Source organism: Balaenoptera physalus (genome assembly GCF_965194825.1).
Source record: "Balaenoptera physalus genome assembly, chromosome: 11".
In the NCBI taxonomy this organism is placed as follows: Eukaryota; Metazoa; Chordata; class Mammalia; order Artiodactyla; family Balaenopteridae; genus Balaenoptera; species Balaenoptera physalus.
In genome coordinates, this window is record NC_138896.1 from 5,814,905 (window position 1) to 5,839,048 (window position 24,144).

Sequence of the window (24,144 nt, forward strand, 5' to 3'; positions counted from 1 at the left end):
CGGAGAGCTGGCTGGGAGCCTGCGGAAGGAGGGGGTCCGGGCCCCCGACAGCCTTCCGTGCCCGGCCTCCAGCACTTCCCGGGACGGCTTGGGTTACTCCCGCGGGGCGCTGCGCCTCCCCAAACCCAGGCTCTGCCCGCTCTGGCCTGGAGCGGGGCTGAGTGTTGGAGCGCCGGGAGGCCACAGAGGGGGATGTCAGCCTCGGTTCATCTCAACGTACACAAAGACCCCCGGGATTTCAGGCAAAAGGAAGAAAGAGCTGCTGTCAGCAGAATTCAGGAAACTGAGCAGAATGGGCGGGGTTTACACCTGAATGAGTCAAATTCTTGGCTGGACCTCAACTGTGATTCTGGGCCTGAGCTCAGGGACGTGATGAAAACCCGCTTAACAAGAGGAACCCTTGCGGGTGTGCCCTGCCCTGCCTTACCTTGAGGGTGAGAAGGAGAAAAGCTCAAAGCGCCCTCTTAGACACTAATCCCGCAGGGCTCCTCCTCCAAAAACTCCTGGCTGGCGTCCTATGGTGCCCTAACTCCCCAACTGCATCAAGGCTATAAAGACACGCCTACTCTGGCTGCACTGCCTCCCGTGGAAAGACTGCGAGGCTTCCCCAGGTGTGAATCGTGTGAATCGGGCACCTCACAGTTCACATCTGCAGGCGCACGCCTGATTGCACGTGGTAATTGAAGGTTAGGCCCCACCCTAGGAATCGGAAGCTAAATCAGGAGACTCATTGGGTGGCTTCCTGGGATCCTGCTTGTCCTTGATTTATCCTCAGTCTGGGAAATCCCAGGCAGTGACTGCTGGCACGGCAGGGGAAGCGCCCAGTGATTCACCTGTCATTACACTGCTCCGGCCACTACTCACCCTTCAACCAAGGTTTGCCAAATACCAAGTCATCAATTTCCCCTCAAAACCGATTCTCCCAACCAGTTACACTCAACACATGGGAATCGTCTCCCAATTACTCCCTCCTTTCCCTTATCTCCAACAATTCAAGCCAAATACCATTTCTTTCCACCATTCTCCGTGCTCATACCCTGATCAGACCTTAATCCTGGCCTGTGCAGTAGCCTTCTAACGGCCTCTTTCATTCACGAGGCTGGAAAGTTAACGTTTCCAAAGCCTGCCTTTGACCATGACAGTTTGCTGTGAACACCCTCCCCCAGCCCCCACCTACAGGGTAAAACACAGAGTCCCCAGACTGCCGCTCAAGGCCCTTAGCTATGTGATTCCACGTGCTCTGTCCCGTGAAACTCACTCACCACTGGAAGCCCAGGGATCCTCTCCAAAAATCCAGTATTAGCCAGACTCCCATCCCAATGTGCCTCCAACCTCAGACCTCCCAACTCTTCCACCAAAGCATTAGCACACATTCTTAGAGTAACAGCTACTTTCCTTATCTTAATACAAACATGGAAACACGGGAGCCCTCGCAAGTGTTAGATATTTGTCTTTCACACCTTGACTCCCTCCGAGTTGGGAAGAAAAGCTGGGCTTCCTTGCTCGCATCGCTCCTTCCACACCCTCTCTCCTCCTTCCTCCAGCAAACCACCAGCTCCCTTTCCACAGATGCTATTGAACAGGGCACCCACCGCTCTTCCGGTTCCGGTCATCCACCCACTTCTAGCATCTAACTTCTTCCGGGTCGCTCCCCACTCCCCGTTCACTGAAGATTTTGGTTCCTGTCTCACAGTATTCCTGGCCACCTCTTTCCGGTTTTCATTCTCACTCTATACTTAACACCTGGCCAGGGTCTCTCATCAGGCCTGAGAGGTGGTTGTTTCCCACTCTGTTTTCTTCAGCATCCAGCTGGATGACCCATCTCTCTGTCCCCCAGTGACTCCCTCCCCAAGGGAAACCCCAGAACTTGTCATCACCTAAATCTGCACTGTCCCCAAAATCTGCATTAGAGATATCCCACTCCGCCCAACCCCTCTGCTACTTAGAGTTCACTCACCCAGGGTCCCCTCGTTCTCCATCCCGACCCCCTTCTCACAGTCTCCTGAGAAGCCAGCCGGCTGCTTTGTTTTCCCCGCCTCCTGATTAGATCCCATAGATTCTCGTCCTATACTTAACACCTGGCCAGGCCTGAGAGGTGGTTAAGTTTCCCACTCCGTGCAATACTTCCAGACCTCTACCCCCTCCGCTCCCCTGTCCACCCTCCTTCAGTCGCCATTCCTCTCAGCTGTCAATACTTCTTGCAGAAAATTGAAGCCAAAAGCAGTAACTCCCTCATCTTTGCACCACCAAAACTACACAGTCCTGCACGGGTCCCTTTCCCTTTTTCCCTCTCGTTACAAGAAGGAAGGAAGTCTCCCCGCTCCGAGCCAAGGCCAGTCCTCCGCAGCGCTCCGCAGCCCATACATGTTGGCTGAGTGTTACCTTATAGGACAAACGAGACTTTGCAGGTGTAATTAATAAGGATCTTGAGGTGGGGAGGTTATTCTGGAATACCTAGGTTGGCCCGAAATGTAATCACAGGAGAGAGGCAGAGGGAAACTTGACCAGAGACAGATTTGAAGACAGAGGAGTAGATGATGTGACCAGAGCAGAGACAGATTCGAAGACCCTCCCCTGCTGGCTTTGAAGATGGAGGGAGCGGCAATGAACGAAGGAATCAGCTCTAGAAGCCGGAAAAAGCAAGAAACAGAGTGTCCCCTAGAGCCTCCAGAGCGACCTTTGACCCTACTGACAATTTGACTTTAGTCCAGTGACACTGATTTGGACTTCTGACCTCCAGGCTGTAAGAGGAGAAGCGTGTGTTGTTTTAGGCCCCCAGGTTCATGGTAGTTTGTTAGAGCAGCCAAAAACCCGGCACCCACCCCCCTCACCTGCTCCCGCCTTGGCCCCACAGCAGTCTTCTCTTGCCTGCGTTAATTACCAACCACTCCCTCTCTGTTGCATCATTCCCACCCACGGCTAAACATACTTAAGTGTTTCCTAACTTAAAAATAGAAAATATCCCTTGCCCTCATGACCCCCCAGCTACTATCCCAATTCCTTAGTTTTCCTTCATAGCAAAATCTTTCCAGAACTATCCACACATCACTGTAAGTTCATTTTTCAGCCCATGCCCCCCTGGCTTCCACACCCACCATACACCAAAGTCACCAAAGATGTCCACGCTGGCAAATCCGAGGAAGCCTACGCTCTCTCATCTTACTGGGCTTCCTGGCAGCTTCCAGACAACCAGCACTGGCTGTGTCTGGATCCACATCTGGACCAACACGTCCCTGCTGCACCTCCCGCCCCATGCATCTCTCCTCAAGCCCCTCAGCCCAGCCCCAAGATGCCAGCTTCTCAGCCTCCAGCCCGCTTGTCCTGTCCTCTCTCTCCACTCACTCCCTAGCTGATCTCATTCACAGGCCTGGCGAGAGACACACCTGCAAGCCGATGACACCAACATTTCTGTTACGAGCCGAGACCTTTCTCTGAGCGCTCACTGTCTATTTGATCTCACCACCAGCCTATCTTACAGGCTGAGCCCAAACCCCACACGTGGGATTCCCCGCGATCCACTTGGCCTTCGGTTTCTCCAGAGTTTCTCCAAACTTTCTTCAGAAAACGGTACTTCCCTGCTGTTGGCTCAAACCAGAAACCCAGTTTGCACACGTTGCTCCCGTTTTCCTATTGCTGGTCTCAGCCCCACTGCAGCCCCCAGGTCACATCAGTAGGCTTGTCATTTCCATTTCTGAAACACAGCTCCAGTCGACCTCCCCCTCCCCACTACCCCACGGCCCTTATCTCATCTACCGGAGTCTCCGGACCATTAGGTTCCAGAGTCCCTCCAATCTGTCCACACAGCTTCTACAAGTGAATCATACTACTCTTTCACTTAATTCCCTTCAGTGGCTTCCTTTTCTCTTAGAATAAAATCCCAACTCTTTGCTTTGGCTTTCAAGGGCCTTCAGGAAAGATGCCATCTCATCCAGTACCCCGTGCCCTCTGCTGCCCCAGATTCTAGCTGTTGGATTATTCCTAATCCCCTCCGACACTTCCTGCCTCCACACTTGCAAGGCCCGAGCTTGGTCCCTCTCTCATCTTTTCTGGTTGACTGGCCTCGTGGTGCACTCAGGTCTCTTGACCCCAGATCACCTCCGGGCGGGGTGGGGGGGTGGACACCTCCCCGCCCACCCCGAGCATCCCTCTGGAGCCACTGCCCTCTGCTTACCACACTCTCTCCACCACCTCCGAGTTTAGTTCCCACGTGGCCCTTTTCACAATTTGATGTCACTTTGTTGCAGATTTATGTGTTCACTTGGTTGACTGGCCCTCTTCTCCATCAGTAAGCTTTACGGCTATATCCGTCATGTTCACCACTCTCTTCTCCCTGAAACCCATACGCCTGGCACGTAGAGCCCATCTTTCTACTTCTTTCTACCCATCTCTCTCTCCCAGGCTCCACTAAGACTAAATAACGTACTCTTTTTCCAGACAGACTTCAAGCTCCCTTTGCCTGGAATGACTCTCCTCTTCTCTGAGCCCATCACAGGCCTGCCTTTCTTGCACGACCCAGCATCCCCGGCTGGCTGTGCTCGGTCCTTCCTCTGAATTCCCAGGCCCCGCTTGGAACATACATGCCACGTCAGAGGGCAGCAGCCAGGAGCTCCCCTACTTAGATTCCCACCTCTGAGCAGCCTGCTTTCTAGCTCAAGAAAGCCTAAGAGTGGGGAAACTGAATTTTTATAACAATGAAGAAAATACAGTTATCTCCGGGGAGACTTTTTTCAGGGGTTAGCCCTCACCTCTACTACGCTCTCCTAATATCTGTCCTTTCTCTCTGGATCCCCGAACAGAACGGTAACTATGTGTTTGTGTAGTTTTTTGTGTAGTGTCAGGTTTCCCCTCTAGTCTCTATGGGGTGAGATGTGAACACGATGTCTGGTGCAGGCACTTAATACATGTTTGTTGAATGAATGAACGAAAGTCCCATTTGTTTTCCCTCAGATGATGGCTTCCTTGAGAAAGAATCCTCACAATCATAGCCTGGTCCCAAACAAATAAGACAACAGGCAGGGGAGTCAGTGTTACCACCATTAACAAATAGTGTTGATACACTGCCCTCTTCCTGTAAATCTGCAGCCTTCCAAGAGCTCCAGTGGGAGGAATTGCTGCTGGCAGCGGAAAACTACAGTTTCTGTCTTCCACCTGCTGAGAGTGAAATGAACCCCCAATGTGTTGCCACTTTGGGAAGAGGACCCCACAGAACATTCTCTTAATATGGAAACTGAAATGCCACCATTTGAACCCCTCTAACAGGTGCATCCTGAGTTATTATTATTGGGCTACAAATGCTACTTTTAGGCAGGTACTGAAAGCACTGACATCCTCTTGTTCTAACTGTTGGTCAGAACATTCTGCAAGGTGCATCTAAAGAAGAAGAGAAACCGTAGTTTTCTCAAGGAGCTTTTGTGATGGTTCAGATGTGAGTGTTGAGGAAGAGGGCAGAGCTGAAGGATTGCTCTCAACAGAGAAAGTCCAAAGAAAAAGACTGAAGGTCCTGGGCAAAGAGTGAGGCAAGTGAAAATGAGAACGTTGGCTTTTTTTTTTTTTAATCATTCCTTTTTTAATTAAAGTATGGTTGATTTACACTGTTTCAGGTGTACAGCAAAGTGACTCAGTTTCATATATATAATGTCAGATTCTTTTCCATTTTAGGTTATTACAAGATACTGAATATAGTTCCCTGTGCTACACAGTATGTCCTTGTTGTTTATCTATTGATATTTTACATATAGTAGTTTGTATCTGCTAGTTTGTATCTTCTAACCCCCAACTCCTAATTTATCCCTTCCCCCACCTTTCCCCTTTGGTAGCCATAGTTTGTTTTCTAAGTCTGTGAATCCGTCTCTGTTCTGTAAATAAGTTCATTTTTATTTTTTTTTAGATACCACATATAAGTGATATCATATGATATTTGTCTTTCTCTGTCTGACTTACTTCACTTAGTATGATCATCTCTAGGCCCATCCATGTTGCTGCAGATGGCATTATTTCATTCTTTTTTTATGGCTGAGTAGTATTCCACTATATAAATATACCACATCTCTATCCATTCATCTGTCGATGGACACTTAGGTTGCTTCTATTTCTTGGCTATTGTGAATGGTGTTGCAGTGAACGTTGGGGTTCATGTACCTTTTCAAGTTAGAGTTTTCATCTTTTCCGGATGTATGCCCAGGAGTGGGATTGCAGGATCCTATGGTAGCTCTATTTTTAGTTTTTTGAGGAACCTCCATACTGTTCTCCATAGTGGTTATACCAATTTACATTCCCACCAACAGTGCAGGATGGTTCCCTTCCCTCCACACCCTCTCCAGCATTTGTTACTTGTAGACTTTTTGATGATGGCCGTTCTGACTGGTGTGAGAGAACACTGGCTTTCATCAGTGAGAAGGGCTTTCAGCAGGAACACAACATGCTCTGACTTCCTCTGCACACAGCGTTGCTCTGAGAGCTGGGCTGAGGAATGGAAAGGGGGCTAGGGCGGACATACGCAGACCAGTTAGGGAGCTGTTACAACAATCCCAGCTGGAGATGCTGGTGACTCACACCAGGGTGGAGGCCGGAGGGTGATGCGAAGTAGTCAGATTCTAGATCTGTTTTGGTGTAAATGCCAGCAGGATTTTCTTGTTGAGCAGAGGAGGGCTGTGAGAGAAAGACGGGAGTGGTGGATGACTGAGATTTTTAGACAAAGCAACTGGGAGGGTTGAGGTGTCATTAACTTCAATGGGAAACAGGATTGGGAGGAAAAAGTCACTCAACAGTGAACATATTGCATTGGAAAAGTCAGCAGATACATAGGCTAGGCAGCTGGATATGCAGGTTCAGGGGAGAGATGGGGCCAGAGATAAAATTGAGAGTCATCAGCATGTAAGATGGTACTTACAGCCCTGAGATGGGATTAGTCACCATGGGAGCGAGTATAGAGAAGAGCAGAGGGTCTGAGAGCAGGCTGAGCCCTGTGGCACCTCACTGTTAAGAAGACCAGCCAATGAGGAGGAACAGGAAAAAGAGACAGACAAGGAGCAGCCGGGAAGGCAGGAGGACAGCCTGCTAACTGTTGGCCTGAAGGCCAGGAGCAAAGAGGAGGGAGCGAGCAGCTGCTTCGTATCTGCTGACTTGTCTTGGTTTGCTCTGGACCATCCCAGCTGATACTGCTGGACTGGGTTTAATCATTGCTACAACCCTATTCACTCTCAAATGTGCCCCAGTTCGGATGACAAGTGACAGGTCCTCCTACTGATAGGTCAGGTGTGATGAGAATGCACGCTTACCCCTGGATTTGGCAGTGTGTACGTCACCGGGGGCCTTGAGCGTGGTAGTCTGGGCGGAGAGGTGGCAGCAAAGTCTGGTTGGAGTGGCTTCGAGGGGTCGGGAAGGGAGGAAACGGGGACAGTGGGTGCAAACAGCACGTTCAAAAACTTCTCTTGTAAAGAAAAGGAAAGGCACACACGGTAGCTGGAGGGGAGAATGCGGCCAAGAGGGTTTTGATTTTTTTAACCTGAAAGAAGAATCAGCCTGTTTCTAAGCTGATGGGGACGATCCAGAAAAGAAGGCAACACTGATGCTGTACGAGAGAGAAGGGAGAATTTGCGGGGCAGTGTCCCTGAGTGAGTGTGGGGGGATGTTACTAGGTGCACAGGAGGAGAGGTTGGCTGGCCCAAGGAGTACGAACCGTTGTCTGTAAGAAGAGAAGGGCTGCACAGGGGGTGAACACTGATCTGGAGAGGTGCGTGGGCGTGCTTGGTGGTGAGAGCTTGTATCTGTTCTTTTTGTTTTTTTTGGAGAGAATTAAATTTTATTTTTCTATACAGCAGGTTCTTATTAGTTATCCATTTTATACATTAGTGTCTACATGTCAATCCTAGTCTCCCAATGCATCCCACCACCACTGCCTTGTATCTGTTCTCTTCTGGTGGCTTCCATTTTGTCACTGTAACGGGAGCCAGTATCGTGAGCTGAGGCTGAAGATGGGGGAAGAAGTACTGGAGTTTGGAGAGGGAAGAGGAAGTCTGAGGTCTAGAAAAGCATGGGAGAGTGATGGACCAGCGCGGTTTGGCATGACTGCCTGCTGGCCTGGGCACCCACCTGAAGCCAATGGGACACACCTGGGCTTCCTCCAGGTATGTTCCACTGTGCAGGGCAGCCACAGAGCAGACGAGGAGTTGGGTTTTGCCAAGGGAGGGAGCAAAGAAATGAGGCAGCAGAGTGAGAGCGTATGCAGGGGAGAAATGATAGTACTTGACTATGGAATTGAAGCAGGCTAAATTAATCAAACAGTTATCCTACGAAGTTGTAATAGTCGTGTCTACCTCTAATGCACAAGTCCGTTACATCTTTGATAAGTTGATAGGTTCCAGTAGGTCACGTGTCAGTTTATCGGCAAGTCATATTCCACGCCTCCTAGCTCAGGCCACCACCGCTTCCTGCCTGGATTGTCTTTCTAGTATCTTGGCTATTATGACCAGTTCCATGTATTCCCATCCAAACCATGTGCAACTACTTTTGCCAAGATCATCTTGAGATAACAGGTTTAGTATGTCACTTCTTTGCCCCCAAGAAAGAACAGCTCTATTATTTCTTATTACATCGAATCACAAATCCCCTGCACGGCTTTCATAGCTCCCTCTGCTTTCGCAAACTTGTTTCTTATACTGTGTAACTCTGCTCCAGAAAGGCTGGTTTCCTGATTGCCCCGGCCAGATGTTGCTCATCCTATGCTTTCCGAATGAAATGCTCTCTCTGCTTTTCAAAATTCTACCGCTATATATACTACACTGTGATAGTGGTAGGTACAAGAAAGGAGTGGGATTGGTGTAGGACTGGAGTGAGCTCTGTGTGAGAATACATATATACATAAGTATATGGGTGTATATATATATAATATTTTTCATCTGAATTTTTTTTCAGTAAGCACGTTATAAAAAAAGTTATATCACTTTTATACTCTGTAATTGAAAAAAACTTTAAATTTAATTTTAATGAATGAAATTATTGCAATTTGACAATAGGTATTTTAAATTTAAATAAGTACATGTATACCCCTTGACCCAGCAACAGGTTGAGGGCCTTATCTTTGGGAGATAACTTCACAAGTTAACTGCAGCATTGTTTATAATAGAAAACTATCGGAAACAACCCAATATCCCTTAGGAGAGGACTGGGTTTTAAAAAATGGTATATTCAGACCATTTACAATATGCACGGCAGTTGCATTTTAGCGGTGAATGGTGCAGCCTCTGCATCAGACTGCTTAAGTTTGAATTTCAGTTCTCGCCCTTCTGGCTATGTGATTTTGGATAAGTTAAATGTCTGTGCTTAAGTTTCTTCATCTGTTCAATGCGGACTATAATAATATCTACCTTATAGATTTGTTGAAAGAAAGTGACGAGTTATTACTTGTAAAGCATTTCAAACCATGCCTGATTCCACCTCAGATGGGGAAAGCAGGAAGAAGTATTGCCTCACTCTAACAATGGGGAAAAAAATCCAGAAAAATGGCAACATTTTAACTTGCATGAACTTATCAGAGAGCTGAGGACACAGCACAAAAAAAAGTATCCTTAAATGCAAGGGAAGTCAGGCCCCTCCAAGGAAAAATGGGACACAAGTACTGACTCATGTACGGCAGAGCACAGGAGGAAGAGGTGCTGGGACCATACACATGAGTAAGAAGAATTCAGCTAGATTTTAAAATGGGTTGCATAGGGCCAAGTGTGGGCTAGCAGTAGAGCACAGAACCCCTGAGAGCACAGACACAGAGGGAGTTTGCACTCACATTCAGGGTCTTTTACAGGGACCTCCACTGAATGCTCACAAGAAAGATCGGGAGCAGAGCAGGAGACCAAGAGAAACTCCTTTAATTGTGTAGACCTTGAAAATAGGAGTGGCTGCTTTTATAGGAAAGGCACAAAACTCTGATTGGACCCTACTCCCCTATTAAAAAACAAAAAAAATTTAGTTTGCTGGGACACTGGTAAGCTGGGGCGGCTGGGGAAAAGTTAAAAAAAAAAAAAAAGGAAAAAGAAAAAAAAGGAACATCCTTTACCCCTGGAGAAGGAGCAGGAAACAATTCTTGGTTCGGGACTGAATAGAAGTCTCCTATATCCAGGGCAGAAGCAGGAACTACCTCAGACAAGACTCACCACAGATACAAGGCAGTTTGGCTATCATGGGAAAAGGAGCGGGATTGCTGTGAAAGCCCCACCCCTAAGACCCAGGCAGAGAGGATCAGCCTAAGATTGAAGCTGGACCAGGACAACCTTCCCTATCCCCACCACAGGGCTAGCAAGCACCAAGTGATATGCAAGAACGGTCTACTTCTGGAAAGGGGGCAGGAGCATGAAGAGACCTCCCCCTCTTTGGCACAGGTACACAGGGAAGACTGGAGGTTGAGGGTAGAGCAGGAACATTGAGAAAGACCCTCTGGAACCCCAGCCCCTAAGCACAAGCTAATGCTAGAGGAATTGAAGCCAGTTTTCATGGAAGGGAACCGTAACAACCAGAAAACTCAAACCCACTTCAACTCCTTAACGTATTTACTCAACACCCACACTGAAGGTCTAACCAAAGAGGCATGCCCACTTACATGTGTAAATACTATTTACCTCAGTGCCGATTGGTCTATACATGATGTCTAGCGTTCAATCAAAAATTAAAGACATACACACAAAACAAAATTTAAAAAAAAACAAAGCAAAACCAAAGTCAAGAGACAAAGCAATCAACACAACCAGATTCAGAGGTAACCTGTGTATTGGAGCTATCAGACAAGGAATTTAAAATAACTATAATTCATATGTTAGACACTTAGGGGAAAAAAGCATATGACATGCATAAAGAGATGGGAAACTTCAGCAGAGGAGTGGGAGCAAGAAGAGAAAGTTAAATGGAAATATTAGGGGAAAGAAAACTGTGGTACTGTAGATGAAAAATGCCTTCAACAGGCTCTTCAGCAGACTTGAGAGCTGAGAAAAGAATCAATAAACTTGAAAATAGGTTAATAGAAATTACCCAAACTGAAACACACACAAAAAAAAGAGTGAAAAATAAAACATAACAGAGCTTTGAGAGCTGGAAAAAGAAGTAACAATGGGTAATTAGTTCCCCATTGAGAGAGATAACTATGCAGAAAAAAATATTTTAAATGAAATTTTCAAAATGAATGAAATACATCAAACCACAGATCCAGAGAAACCTAAGCATGAAAATATGAAACAAACAAATAACAACTACAAATACACCTAGACATATCATATTTAATGGGCAGTTTTAAAAATTACATGCATCGTATTGTCCCATTTGTAAAAACCAAATGGATTTGTTTTCTGGAAAAATGATCATCAGAACATTTATAATGATTATTTGTGTATAATGGGAGCTCAGGAGAGTTTTTGTGCCCACTCTGTACTTTATATTTTCTTTGATTTGAAGATAAGTAATAAAGCTATTTTCACTGACAGAAATCTGCCTACTTTTTTGAATAGGGGAGTTTATCCCATTTACATTTATTTTCACAAAGAATATGTTCTGATTTTTTTTCTTTTACATTATGTAAATTTTTGCCCTCTGTTTGTTTAAAGCTAGTTTATAGTTTGGGTATCATTTGTCTTTAACATATTTGAAAAAAAAGATATATATATATATACACACACACACATACACACACACATACATATACATACTTGTTTACCAATTCCAAGGATAAAACATCCCAAAAGTTAAGAATTTTACTGAATGTTGCTGAACCATATGATGCAATAGGCTTTTTATTTTCTGTCACCTATTCTCCTTCCCTATTTATATTAGATTTTAGACATTTATTTTCAGGTTATTATTTTATGTTACATAAATGTATATGTAGACTTTCGATATACACTCATTAAGATTTGATTCTATGGTACTTAATTTAAATGTTCACTGTGGTCCTCAACTGTGATTCACTATTGGGGGAGGGGGTGCAGTTTACATTTTGATTAATTACTTGGTTTACTAGAGCAGTACTTCTCGAACTTTAACGTGCATATAAATTACATGGAGGTCTTGTTAAAATGCAGATTCTGATTCAGTAGGTCTGACGTGGGGCCTGAGGAGAGCGTCTGCTTCCCAGCAGGGTCCCAGATGATACGACGCTGCTGACTGTGAGCCACACTTTGAGTAGCAAAGGGGCTGCACGTGGACTGCAGGTTTATGAGCCCTTGAATCTCTGAAAATGTGTTTTTCTGTTCTTGACAGGTGACAGACAGAGTGGCGACATAAGGAATTTGGGGTCACAAAGTTTCTCCCTCAGAACTCTAGACATTGACTGCATCATTGATTTTAGCATCTATATTATTAAAAAAAAATCCTGAGACCAGTTTGTATTTCTTTTTTCTGTTTCTTTCTCCTTTCTTTCTTTCTTTCTCTTTCTTTTTCTTTCTTTCTTTCCTTCTTTCTCTTTCTTTCTTTCTTTCTCTCTCTCTCTCTTTCTTTCTTTCTTTCTTTCTTTCTTTCTTTCTTTCTTTCTTTCTTTCTCTCTTTCTCTTCCTTCCTTTTTCTTTTCTTTCTTTTTTCTTTTTTTTGTATATAATCTTCTCTCATGGCATTAATAGGGTTCTTTACTTTTACATAAATTTCAGAACTTTCACCGGGGTATGTTAAGTGTTTGAATCTCTTCATTTTGCCTAGTACCCAGTGGGCCATTTTAATTGGGAGATTTCAGTCTTTAGGAAGTTTTATATATGTTTAAATATTGTTTTTCTTTCATCTGTTCTTGGTATCATCTTCAGAAATACAGTTTTCCACATATTGGATCTCCACGTATGACCATGAAATCCCCCCAGTTTTTTCCTCTCTTTGTTTTGCATTATATATACATATATTTTTTCTAGCTTGTCTTCTGTATTTACTGAAATAATTTTTGGCAGGGTTGAGTCTGCTCTTTACTGCTTCTAATGCGTTTTGAAACACTGATGTTATCTGCTTAGTTTTAAATCATTTCTTCACACCTCATTTATTTCCCTTTAAGTGCTGCTTACATCTCAACATTATCTTCCACTGTCACGTGATTTTACAGTTCATCTAATTTTATGCGGAGCATTTTTTAATATTATTGAGAGTAAAGAGCAGATGGTATCTGAAATTCATTGGGTTTTTTTTGCCACAAATATTTTCCAGAAATGTACACTTTCTCTGAATCTTCCTGGTAGGATTTCATGATAAAGAATCTTTTCATAGACACCACTTTGGTTTTATTCTGGCTTACTGACTGTTGCTAATCCAGTGATCCAGTCTGAGGGTAGCAAAGAGCATCTGAGCCACACGCTCTGCGGATGAGGGAGTCTGGTCTCTGTAATTCCCCCTCATCTATAGAGAAGCCACTTCGCCTGGCCCCAGGCTTATGGCTGGAACTCCCATGAAAATCTGCCTCTTCAGGCCAATTTTTCTAAACAGCTGTTACTGTGTCAGCAAAGGTTGGCCACCATCCTGGGATGCTGCCAGCAGCCTCTTGTTCAAGGAAGTGGTCCTTTCCCCCCGGGGTCTCCAGCCCAATTTCACCAGGCTGCTTATCACTACAATTACAATCACCTTTGCACTTTGGGAAACTTCCTCTCCAGAGCAGGGAACCACAGCTCTCCACTAATGACAGCAGCCTAGATCTCTGAGTCCTGCACTGACACCGTCAGTGGGGAAGCCCCACAGTCCACACACCCACGGCCTTCACAGGGCGTTTTCCAGGTTAGTCTCACAGCCCCCCCTCCTCTCCAGAGCTCAGCCCTCCAAGCCCAGTGACTCCTGGGGGCCAGCACTTTACCCACTTACTCCCCAGAAGGCCATGCCATACCTTCAGGAGGGGTTTATTTCTGCCATTTTGATGATTTGATTCCTTAGCTTTCTGTGTAAATGGACGCTTTCCCCAATTATATACTTCTTAGATTATTTCTTTAGGAACTGGTGGCGGATGAGTGTTTAGAAATAAATTGTATCCAAAAGCCAAGCCTTTTTACCTGAAAGTCCCTGTTGTAGTCCATTCAGGCTGCTGTGACAGAGTACCAGAGCCTGGGTGGCTTAGAAACAAGAGAAATTTATTTCTCCCAGTTCTGGAGGCTGGTAAGTTCAAAATCAAGGTGTCAGTAGATTTGGTGTCCGGTGAGGAGTGCCTGCTTCCTGGTTCATAGACAGCTGTCTTTTCCATGTGTTCTCACATGGCAGAAGGGGGAAGGGAGCTCTCTGGGGTCTCTTTTATAAGGGCACTAATCCCATTCATGAGGGCTCCACCCTCATGACCTAATCAGAACCCAAAGGCCTCACCTGGTAGCAGCATTGCATTGGGAGTTAGGCTCTCAATAAATGAAATTTGGGGAGATATGAATACTCAGTCTATAGCAACCTGGGACTTTTTTTTTTTTTTAATGAGAGCATAATTATTTTAGGTGTAGCGATTATAGCAGGGCTTTCTTCCCCTTCTTTTGCTTTTAAACAACATGGTTTTCCTAAAAAGCACTTTCTAAACTTGAAAAATCATGACTTTCATTCCCTTTTGCATCATAGATAAATAGACTGTAAATTAGACACTGCCTTCATGATTAAAGAGAATCTATTCATGAATTTGTTTCCTTTGAATTGAGAAGTTCAAGTGAAAGTTAATGCCCTCACTGTCCAATGAGAGATTCCTCAGCCTTTATTGTATTTTATTTTATGAACAGCTGATTTAGAAATATTGTAACATTTATTATATGTATGCCAATTCAGAGTGAATTAGCACCCATCTGTGAAAAAACAACAAAACCTCTCAGTGCCGGTGCATTTAAGTGTCTAAAGAATTAGCATCAGTTTATTCCTCTTCAAAGAATGATGCCTCATTCAGTATATCTATTTCATTTAATAAGCAGGTCCAAATTTCCTTTGTTTGCTCAAAATTTCTGACACTTAAGGCAATGAAATTAATTTTAAAGTTGTTTATAAACACTTGTGTTAACAAGTACATTTTCATCTACTACTTTTTAAATTTTTAGTAAAATTATATCTCCATAGAAATAAAAATCTCTTTTTGAAGAATTTTAGTCCAAATTTAATTTCTTCTAGATATGTTATTATCTTCTATTTTTTAATTCTCTCTCTTTTTTTAAATCCTTGTGTGTAAAGAAGACCAAAGTTTAAGACACTTTAATAACTGATTCCGTTAAGGCAACAAAATCAGGTCTTCAGTCTCCATGCTTACAAGTAATGGGAGAACCGTGAACCTTTTGACCAACACCAAAAACTAGGTTTTGAATATCTAGTATTTAGTCAGTTGTGCCTTCTTGCTCAACTTTACTAAACATGGAAGAATCTACAGCCCCCCACACGTAGGTCAGACGTAATATAAAATAAACCAAATGTAATTCATGATGGGCAAACCCCAGTGATGTAACTGTAACTTTTCTGCTCCATTAAAACTCCCTTTGCATTTTTCATGAACATAGTGGTGCTATTCCTGTTCTTCCAGCCAAATCCCAACACCCACAGCAGCGTCCTCCCTTTCCTATCAAGGAAGACACCGGGCACCTTGGGGGCGTTGTCCTGCTACGTGCAGTTGGGCAGCTCCTGTCACCAGGGTAGCTGCTCACATCTGTCATGGAGCCTGGAATTTCTGAGTTACGGGGCTGTCTGCCAAAGACTTCCTGGCAAAGTGTTTTGTCTGCAAAACAGACACAATAGCAAGGGACTCATGGATTTTTAAGCAATGCCCTACACCCTTCTTGTTTTGGAAGAAGTGAAGGAAGAAATCCACTCTTTCCTTAGAAGAAAGTGTTTCCAAAGCAGCTCTAAATTTGGTCCCTGTATAAGACAATAGCTGTTTTTTTAAATGCAAACAAAAAGGCCTAGTGACAGGACTTGACACTAGAGCTCTAAAGCTAAGTCCAAATGGGAGGTCCTTGAGGCGTCCTTCCTAGTTACACCACTGCCGTCCCGTCCTGTCCGGCCAGTAAGCGTGCCTGGGTTTAGCTGGTGAGAGATGCAGACTCTCAGGTGCTGTTTGTTATCTATGGGCTGAATCTGCCCCCTCCGCTTCATATGTCAAAGTCCTAATCCCCAGTACCTTGGAATGTGACCGTATTTAAGTTAATGAGAACTTTAAAGAGGTAATTAAGTTAAATGAGGTCATATGGATCGGCCTTGATCTAATATACTTGGCATCCTTATAAGGTGAAGAGATTAGGACAGATGCACACAGAGGATAGACCATGTGAGGACACAGGGAGAAGACAACCATCTGCAAACCAGGGAGAGACGCCTCAGAAGACACCAACACTGCTGGCACCTTGATCTTGGACTTCCAGCCTCCAGAACTACGAGAAAACAAAATTCTGTTGTTTAAGTCCCCCAGTCTGTGGTCCTTTGTTGTGGCGGCCTGAGCAAAGTCAAACACCATCCAAGTCTTCCCTTCACTGGGTGAGACTGAGTCTTAGAATATCCTTCTGTTTCGGAAGGAGACCTGCATCCTGGGAACAGTGACAGCTGCCTAGATGGCTTCTTCCCCTTGGGACACAGCTCCTTTTCTGATTTTCCTCTCTGTGCTTCTTAACACAGCAAAATAGGAGACCAATGAGAGGTAAACCAAGCAAAGTCACTAAGAAAGCTCCAGCCACGGTGCCGGCTGTCTGGGAAGGGGGACAGCCTGCACCCCCCGCTGCTCACAGCCCACTCCATCTGTGACTATACAGGCACGTCCCAGGGTTCTCAGGAGGAGCCCTTTTCCCACAAAGTATTGTTAATAGGGAGGAACAAATCTGACTCCATACTGGATCTGTTTCTTTTACTTTGACATTTGTATTCTATTGCTTTTGCTACAAGTTAATCACTAAAGGGATGTTGTCTATAACTTAAAATATACATAGTGGCCCATCTCCTGGAACCCTCCCAGGCTCAGGCCTCCTATGCCTGAGCATTACGCTAGAATACCTTCTTTTAGCTCTCAGCAAACAGCCTGAGCAGGTCTACCTGTGAGTGGCTGCAGGAAAGAAGAAATTGCCACATACCCTCCGGAGTCTGGCCGGAGCCAGGACGTTATCTGCAACAACTTACCACCTTTTTTACTTTACTTCCTCGCTTCCCCGCTCTTTGTTATTTAAAAGAAACTAGCATCAAACCTGGGCAAGGTGGTTCTTTGGAACACTAGTCCGCCATCGTCTCAGTCTGCTGGCTTCTGAATAAAGTCGCCAATCCTGGCCCCAAAAATTCGTGTCTCGATGTATTGGCCTGTCGTGCAGCGAGCAGTCTGAGCTTGGACTCGGTAACAGTATGGGTGAAGCCGCTGCTTCCATGTAACCACGGAGCAGGTGTTGTCGGTGAGTTAGACAGCTTTTGCCATCAGTGGAATAAAGGACGTGAACCTGCCTTTGGTTCACATTTCAATTCACATTCAGCCATTTCTAATCCTCTCCCATCCATCAACGTAACAGCTGGTCGGCTGAAGCTTATTTCCAACACCAGGAACCTCTTTTGCTTTGCACAGCTAGGTGACAATATCCGATCCCTGCACATTTGTTCTACTTATCTGGTGACATGTCTCTAGATTTGGGATCACTCGTTGTAAAGGGTACTCAGCTTTTCAGATTTCAATAGCAGCACAGTAAATGTTGTCTCCAGAATATGCAGTCATCAGTGATCCCCCCTTATGGTTACCACCTGGTGATAACCCGGTGGGGTAAGTGGCCCCCATTTTGTGGTCTAAGCATGAATTTGCATAGCGGGTAGGCGGTTTCTACTAGGCTGTTGAGGACCACTTCTCCCCAACTCGCAGTGGAACCCGCGCCTGCATGCAGGGGCAAGACCCGTGATGCGAACACCATCAGCTGGGCCCGGCCACTGCACCCAGGTCTGATCTCTCTGGCCTTCTGAGCTCCTGACTACCTGTTGCAGCCATCTCTCTTACATTACATTTTCGATGTTACTTTAAAAAGGCAAATGAATTCATCTGTGCCTTGAGGATTTACCAAGCTCCCAGTAAAATATGTTTTGTTTTCACAGCTGTGCTCCCACGCTTCGATGATGCCATTTCAAGGGAGATAGACTGATGTAATGCTGGTGACAGCACAATTGTCATCCTGCTAAAGAGAAGAGTATTGTGATCTCCATGGAAAAGAAAAGTGAAGCTTTCATCTGCAGGCTCGGATCCCATTAACTGCAATAATCTCAACCTTTGAGCAGGGCTGGGAGTGGAAATTACTACAAGCTGCTGAATACAAATGACATCATCTTGCCACCCACAAATCTTAGGAGTTTGACAGCCCAGAAGATGGCATACGCTCGAAGGAAGACAACTCCAATGAAGTTGACAGGTTCTGTGGATTTGAGAGGAAACATTTTCATAACAGTTATTCTCTTCTCCGTGTTCTTTTTTGGTTTTGCAACTGTCAGTACCATGAAATTAGGACCAGGACAACAAGCCAAGAGCTTCCCCCAGAGCCATGATCAACGCTCCCCCTGCGAGGAGTTACGAGTTTTAGAGTACGTGTGCGATTGTGCGTTAGTCCTTCTGCTATCCCGCTAATCACAGGGACTTTTCAGTGAGGCTGCCAGAACTCAAACATGCCACGTACAGACCAAAGCTGTCAAAGGTCAGAAAGAGGGTGCTTCCTGCCTGCGAATTCTGCAGCTGCTCCCCTGTGTTTGACGGGATGCTGGACACATTTTTCTATGCTCAAATTCTCTTCCATTAAAGGACACACACCTTCTTTACATGTGATTCTGGAAATGCTCTTCTATCCATATTATGGAGCTGTATATGCTGTAATCATAAAAGTGGAAAGAAATCAAAAAGGTACAATTTCAAAGGAACAAATGGCACCAGAACCATAAGGCACCTGGACACAAATGAGGCTTTGGGGGAAAAAAAAATTCCTCTGCTCCCATTTGTTCACTTTCAGGGCTTGGTCTCGTGCATTTAGGATTTAGTGGTAAAAATGATTTTAATTATGTTTTAATCCAACTTATTCTAAAAATTGTTTTGAAAGCTCTTTGGATTTCAAACAATAAAACAGAACAATGAAGGGTTGTGGACCTATATTCAAAGAGAAAAGCAAATAACTTACCTATATTCAAGGAGAAGTTACAAATAACTTCTTTTACATTAAATTTCCTTAACTAATAAAATATTCCTTCACTATCCACTACTTTTTTGCGTGGCTTTACAACCAATGTGTTTTAATATCAACCACCAAAGGGGGAAAAGAAATGGGGCTTTAACATTACCGTTTCAGGTAACGAATTTGGGAACACCAGATCTGGGTGAGACAGCCTGCATGCAACAGCGCCCCCTCTGGTTCGGAAGACTCTTCACTACTGCTCGCCCTAATTCTAAAGGAGTGGTAGCCCTTAAAGCGCATCTCAGAACGCTGGGGAATACTTTGGGAATGCTGATTCCGTAGGGCCTCTTAGATCTCACAGAAAGGTGTCAACAACACAATGTGTTACTTAGAAAGAAAAAGGAATGAAAATGTCAGGACCTAAGACAGTTCTCTCTCAACCTCCCCCAGGCAGTCTGGACCCCTCCTTCCCCACCCCCCCACCCCCACCCCACCCCCGCAGGGTTCCCGGACCCTCACCCATCTCTGCTGACTATAGTCCTGTTACAGCATTGATTTCAATGTAATTTGCATTAAATTTAAGTGGAAATGCATTCCCCACTATAATTCAAATTCCTTGGGGGCAGCAATCACTTCTTGTTAATCTTGATATTCTCCTCAAAGTACCAATTCAATAAGTGTCTGCTGTATTGAATGATGCCCTCAGGAAAGTTACCAGACCTGAGGTCCTTGCATTTATCCTGACTAAATCTCTAGAAAGAGCCACTAGAGTATTTGTTTTATTTATGAGTTTAATATGCACATTCAGGTACGCCATTCCTCATATGAAACCTCTGGGGTCAAGATATATCAGAATTTTTCAGATTGTCAAAACTTAAAATGGTTCTTGACAAGGGATTAATTTCCAAACTATACAAACTGCTCAATATCGAAAAAACAAACAACCCAATCAAAAAATGGGCAGAAGATCTAAACAGACATTTCTCCAAAGAAGACATACAGATGGCCAACAGGCACATGAAAAAATGCTAAACATCGCTAATTACTAGAGAAATGCAAATCGAAACTACAATGAGGTATCACCTCACACCAGTCAGAATGGCCATCATGAAGAAGGCTACAAATAATAAATGCTGGAGAAGGTGTGGAGAAAAGGGAACCCTCCTACAGCGTTGGTGGGAATGTAAATTGGTACAGCCACTGTGGAGAACAGTATGGAGGTTCCTTAAAAAACTAAAAATAGAGCTACCATATGATCCCACTGCAATCCCATTCCTGGGCAATCCCACTCCTGGGCATGCATCTGGAGAAAACCATAATTTGAAAAGATACATGCACCCCAATGTTCATTGCAACATTATTTACAATAGCCAAGACATGGAAACAATGTAAGTTTCCATCTGACAGAGGAATGGATAAAGAAGATGTGGTACATTTTACAATGGAATATTACTCAGCCATAAAAAATAAAGAAATAATGCCATTTGCAGCAACATGGATGGACCTAGAGATTATCATACAAGTGAAGTAAGTCAGACAGAGAAAGACAAATATCATATGATATCATTTATACGTGGAATCTAAAAAAAATTATACAAATGAACTTATTTACAAAACAGAAACAGACTTACAGACACAGAAAACAAACTTATGGTTACCAAAGGGGAAAGGTGGGGGGGAGGGATAAATTGGGAGATTAGGATTGACATATACACACTACTATATATAAAATAAATAAACAACAAGGACCTACTGTATAGCACAGGGAACTAAATATTTTGTAATTACCTATATGGGAAAAGAATCTGAAAAAGAATACAGATAGAGATAAAACTGAATCACTTTGCTCTACACCTGAGACTAACACAACATTGTAAATCGACTATACTTCAATAAAAAAAAGTCAAAATGGTTCTTGTATTATGTATTATGTAGCATGCTATCGGTCGGTACAATTACAAAAAGTGTAAGTAAAGCAATAAATAAAGACTAGCCTAACATTAGTTCAGGTTATGTTTTACCATCAAACAAGCTTGCTGAAAACCTATTCTAAAAATTATTTGTTTTGAAAGTTCTTTGGATTTCAGAACAATGAAGGATTATGGACCTATATTCAAAGAGAAAAACAAGTAAGTTACTTCTTTTACATTAAATTTCCTTAACTGATAAAATATTCCTTTAAAAAACACAGTTCTACTTCTGTACTCTTTCAGTTTTTAACATTTTATAAGTAACCTATTAATACTTGTTGTTGGAGAATCTTAAAATTCTAACAATAGAGATAAAGCAAAAGTTTTCCTAAATGACTTCCCTTCTCAGCTTGATTTTCCTTTCACAGGATGCCCTTGGCCTTCTAGAAGTTCCACAGATGCACCCCAAGGCACAGAGCAATACCTTGTCTGCAGAAAGTCCTCTTGTGAGGTGCCTCACCTCCTTTTTCTCCCTTGACCCTTCCTTAACGCACCCTTGATGATATCCCTTGAGGTATCCGCTATGTTTAGAGATGGGAAGAAGCAGTTAAGGACACTAAGATTTGTGCTGCGTGTGATAGTTAGCAAATGGCAAAGACGGGATGAGCACCCAAGTGTCCTCAGTCTCAACATTCTTTGTCTTTTTTGCCTTCACAACACAGTTGCCACCATCATGCAGATTCTTTTGTTTTTAATAAATTTATTTATTTATTTATTTATTTTTGGCTGTGTTGGGTCTTCGTTGCTGTGCGTGGGCTCTTCTCTAGTTGTGGTGAGCAGGGGCTACTCTTCGTTGTGGTGTGCGGGCTTTTCACTGCGGTGGCTTCTCTTGTTGCGGAGCATGGGCTTGTGGCACACGGGCTTCAGTAGTCGTGGCACACAGGCTCAGTAGTTATGGCTCACGGGCTCTAGAGCACAGGTTCAGTAGTTGTGGCGCACAGGCTTAGTTGCTCCACAGCATGTGGGATCCTCCCGGACCAGGGCTTGAACCTGTGTCCCCTGCATTGGCAGGTGGATTCTTAACCACTGCACCACCAGGGAAGCCCCATGCAGATTCTTAATACCTTGTCAAGGGTCAGAGGTCATTGGTGGGTAGACATGCTTTCACCTAAATCAAGGTAGACCAAGTATCCCAGGTTGCTGGGGACCCACCTATTCCCCCGGCTCTTGCCCCAGTTTAGCCTAGGAGCTTCACAAATTCCTGGGAGTTCTGGGGCGCTCTGCCCGATTTCGATAATGGCCCATCCAATCCCCCCAGCAGCTCCTCAACTGGTCATTTCATTTGATCTAAAATTACTGTCGTGTTCTTACAAATGTGTGTGATTCACCAATTCTGGTCCTCGAAAATCACCTTTCCACGATCATACTTGTATCATGACTCCCAACAAAGAGTGCAAATAACTTCACATATTGTCTGTTTGTCTTTAAACTGAATTCTACAAAGAAGGACTAGGCATGCTTTCTCTTCTTCTGTGGTTGGCTTCTAGGGCTTTTTAGTCAATGCCTCCTTCTTCCAGAAACACATCTGGTCAGGAATCAAGAAAGCCTTTCCCATTCAAGGAAGAACGTTTCCAGACATATTCTAGAAACCTTTCCACATAACATCCTTGAGGCAAGTACAGAAAGTTCTCAGGAACAAAGGGTTATCATGAGAGATGAGGGTTTGTTTTACTAATCTGGTATCGAGTAGAGTCTGCTAGTAAGAGATTAGTGCTTGGGAACTGGCCAACTCCTTCCTTGAGACTCAGGTGTTGACTTCTGGGAACATTCCTGATTTTCTGCCCTCCGCAGTCAAGGAGACACTCCTTTTTTTCTGGAGACTATTCATTGTGTCATTACCTGTTGATGGTCTCCCTCCCTCCCTAAACCAGAAGCTCAGAGATGTCAAAGGTTGTCTTTTCTGCATTTCTGTTTCCCCAAGGCCTAACACAATTCTGGGGACCTCCATAAAGATTTGTGAATTAATGACAAAGATGACATTTCTTCCATTTCAAAGGAGAAAACGTCTTTTGCTTGAGGGTGGAAAAGCTGCTTCTAGTTTACTACTTTTCCTCTTCCTTGTGAAAATCAGCAGTGAGGAGCAGGGAGGATGCCCACCGCATCTCTTGAGCTCTGGGAACGTCTCGGGGGAGAATGAACAGCTTCCACGTGAAAGGGCTGCAAGCCAGAGGTGGACTCAGGGGAGAGCCAGGTTCCTGGACGCTGGTCTCCTCTGCCCCCATTTTTAAGTTCTACATTGTTTCAATTACCCAAATGTTTCTTGGAAGTCCTAGTTTTAATAAAGTCAGGTATGGGCATCTTTTAAGGAGAGAGTCTGAAAGGAAATCCATCAGAGAAGGGAGAATTGTCATGAAGAGGGATTTTGCAGCAACTCTGGGTGTATTCAAAGGCATAAAACTTCTCACGATCCAGCCACACGATGGGAGTTTGGGGGGGAAATGAAGGAGCTTAAGGAAAGGCAAACACACACACACACAGGCAAAATAATTAGAGGGCATCATTAAGAATGTGAGGGACTTCCCTGGCGGTCAAGTGGTTAGGACTCCGAGCTTCCACTGCAGGGGGCCTCGGTTCAATCCCTGGTCGGGATCGGGGAACTAAGACCCTGCGTGGTGCAACCGGAAAAAAAAGAATTTGAGGATCCTATATTAAGCATCTCCACGTATCTTGAAAACTTTTAGTAGAGCTGTCTTTAAAAATGGAAGCATCCACAAATAACTAAAGTAGCCATAAGTGCCATTTTAAAGATGTTTAATTGCCATGAAAAAGGGCACAGTTACTATGACCTCTAACAACAACAAAAAATTATTGTAACGACATGGCATATAAGTGTTTGATACATGATTAATAAATGTTCTTGTTGAATATATAAGAATCATGTTTTCTTTTTTAAATATTGTGCCCAGTTTTAAGAAGTGTGTGCATGTGTGTACATACATACAGGCTATAAACAACCGTAATAATGTTTAAGTCTACTGAATTCAGCAAAAGATGTTGTTAAATACTACATATAATCACTTAAGCTATAGTACATTTTAATAGGTTTCACACCAGCCAAGTCATATCTCATTTATTGGGCAGAGCTCTTTTTTGAACGTTGGTGAGAACATAAGCTTATGCTT

General features: G+C 44.1%; 1 long non-coding RNA gene across 4 annotated transcripts; it reads left to right on the forward strand.

The window, feature by feature from the left end:
- The first annotated feature begins 206 nt into the window (after positions 1-206).
- Positions 207-19,132, forward strand: LOC309637987. Of its 4 annotated transcripts, none has more exons than XR_014250920.1 (3): positions 207-676; positions 4,948-5,516; positions 17,100-17,974. It is a non-coding gene; the product is annotated as an uncharacterized lncRNA (long non-coding RNA). The 4 variants fall into 4 exon arrangements; XR_014250921.1 differs by having other exon boundaries at positions 5,083-5,516; positions 17,100-17,973; XR_014250922.1 differs by lacking the exon at positions 207-676 and adding an exon at positions 17,995-19,132 and having other exon boundaries at positions 686-5,516; positions 17,100-17,312.
- Positions 19,133-24,144: the final 5,012 nt, after the last annotated feature.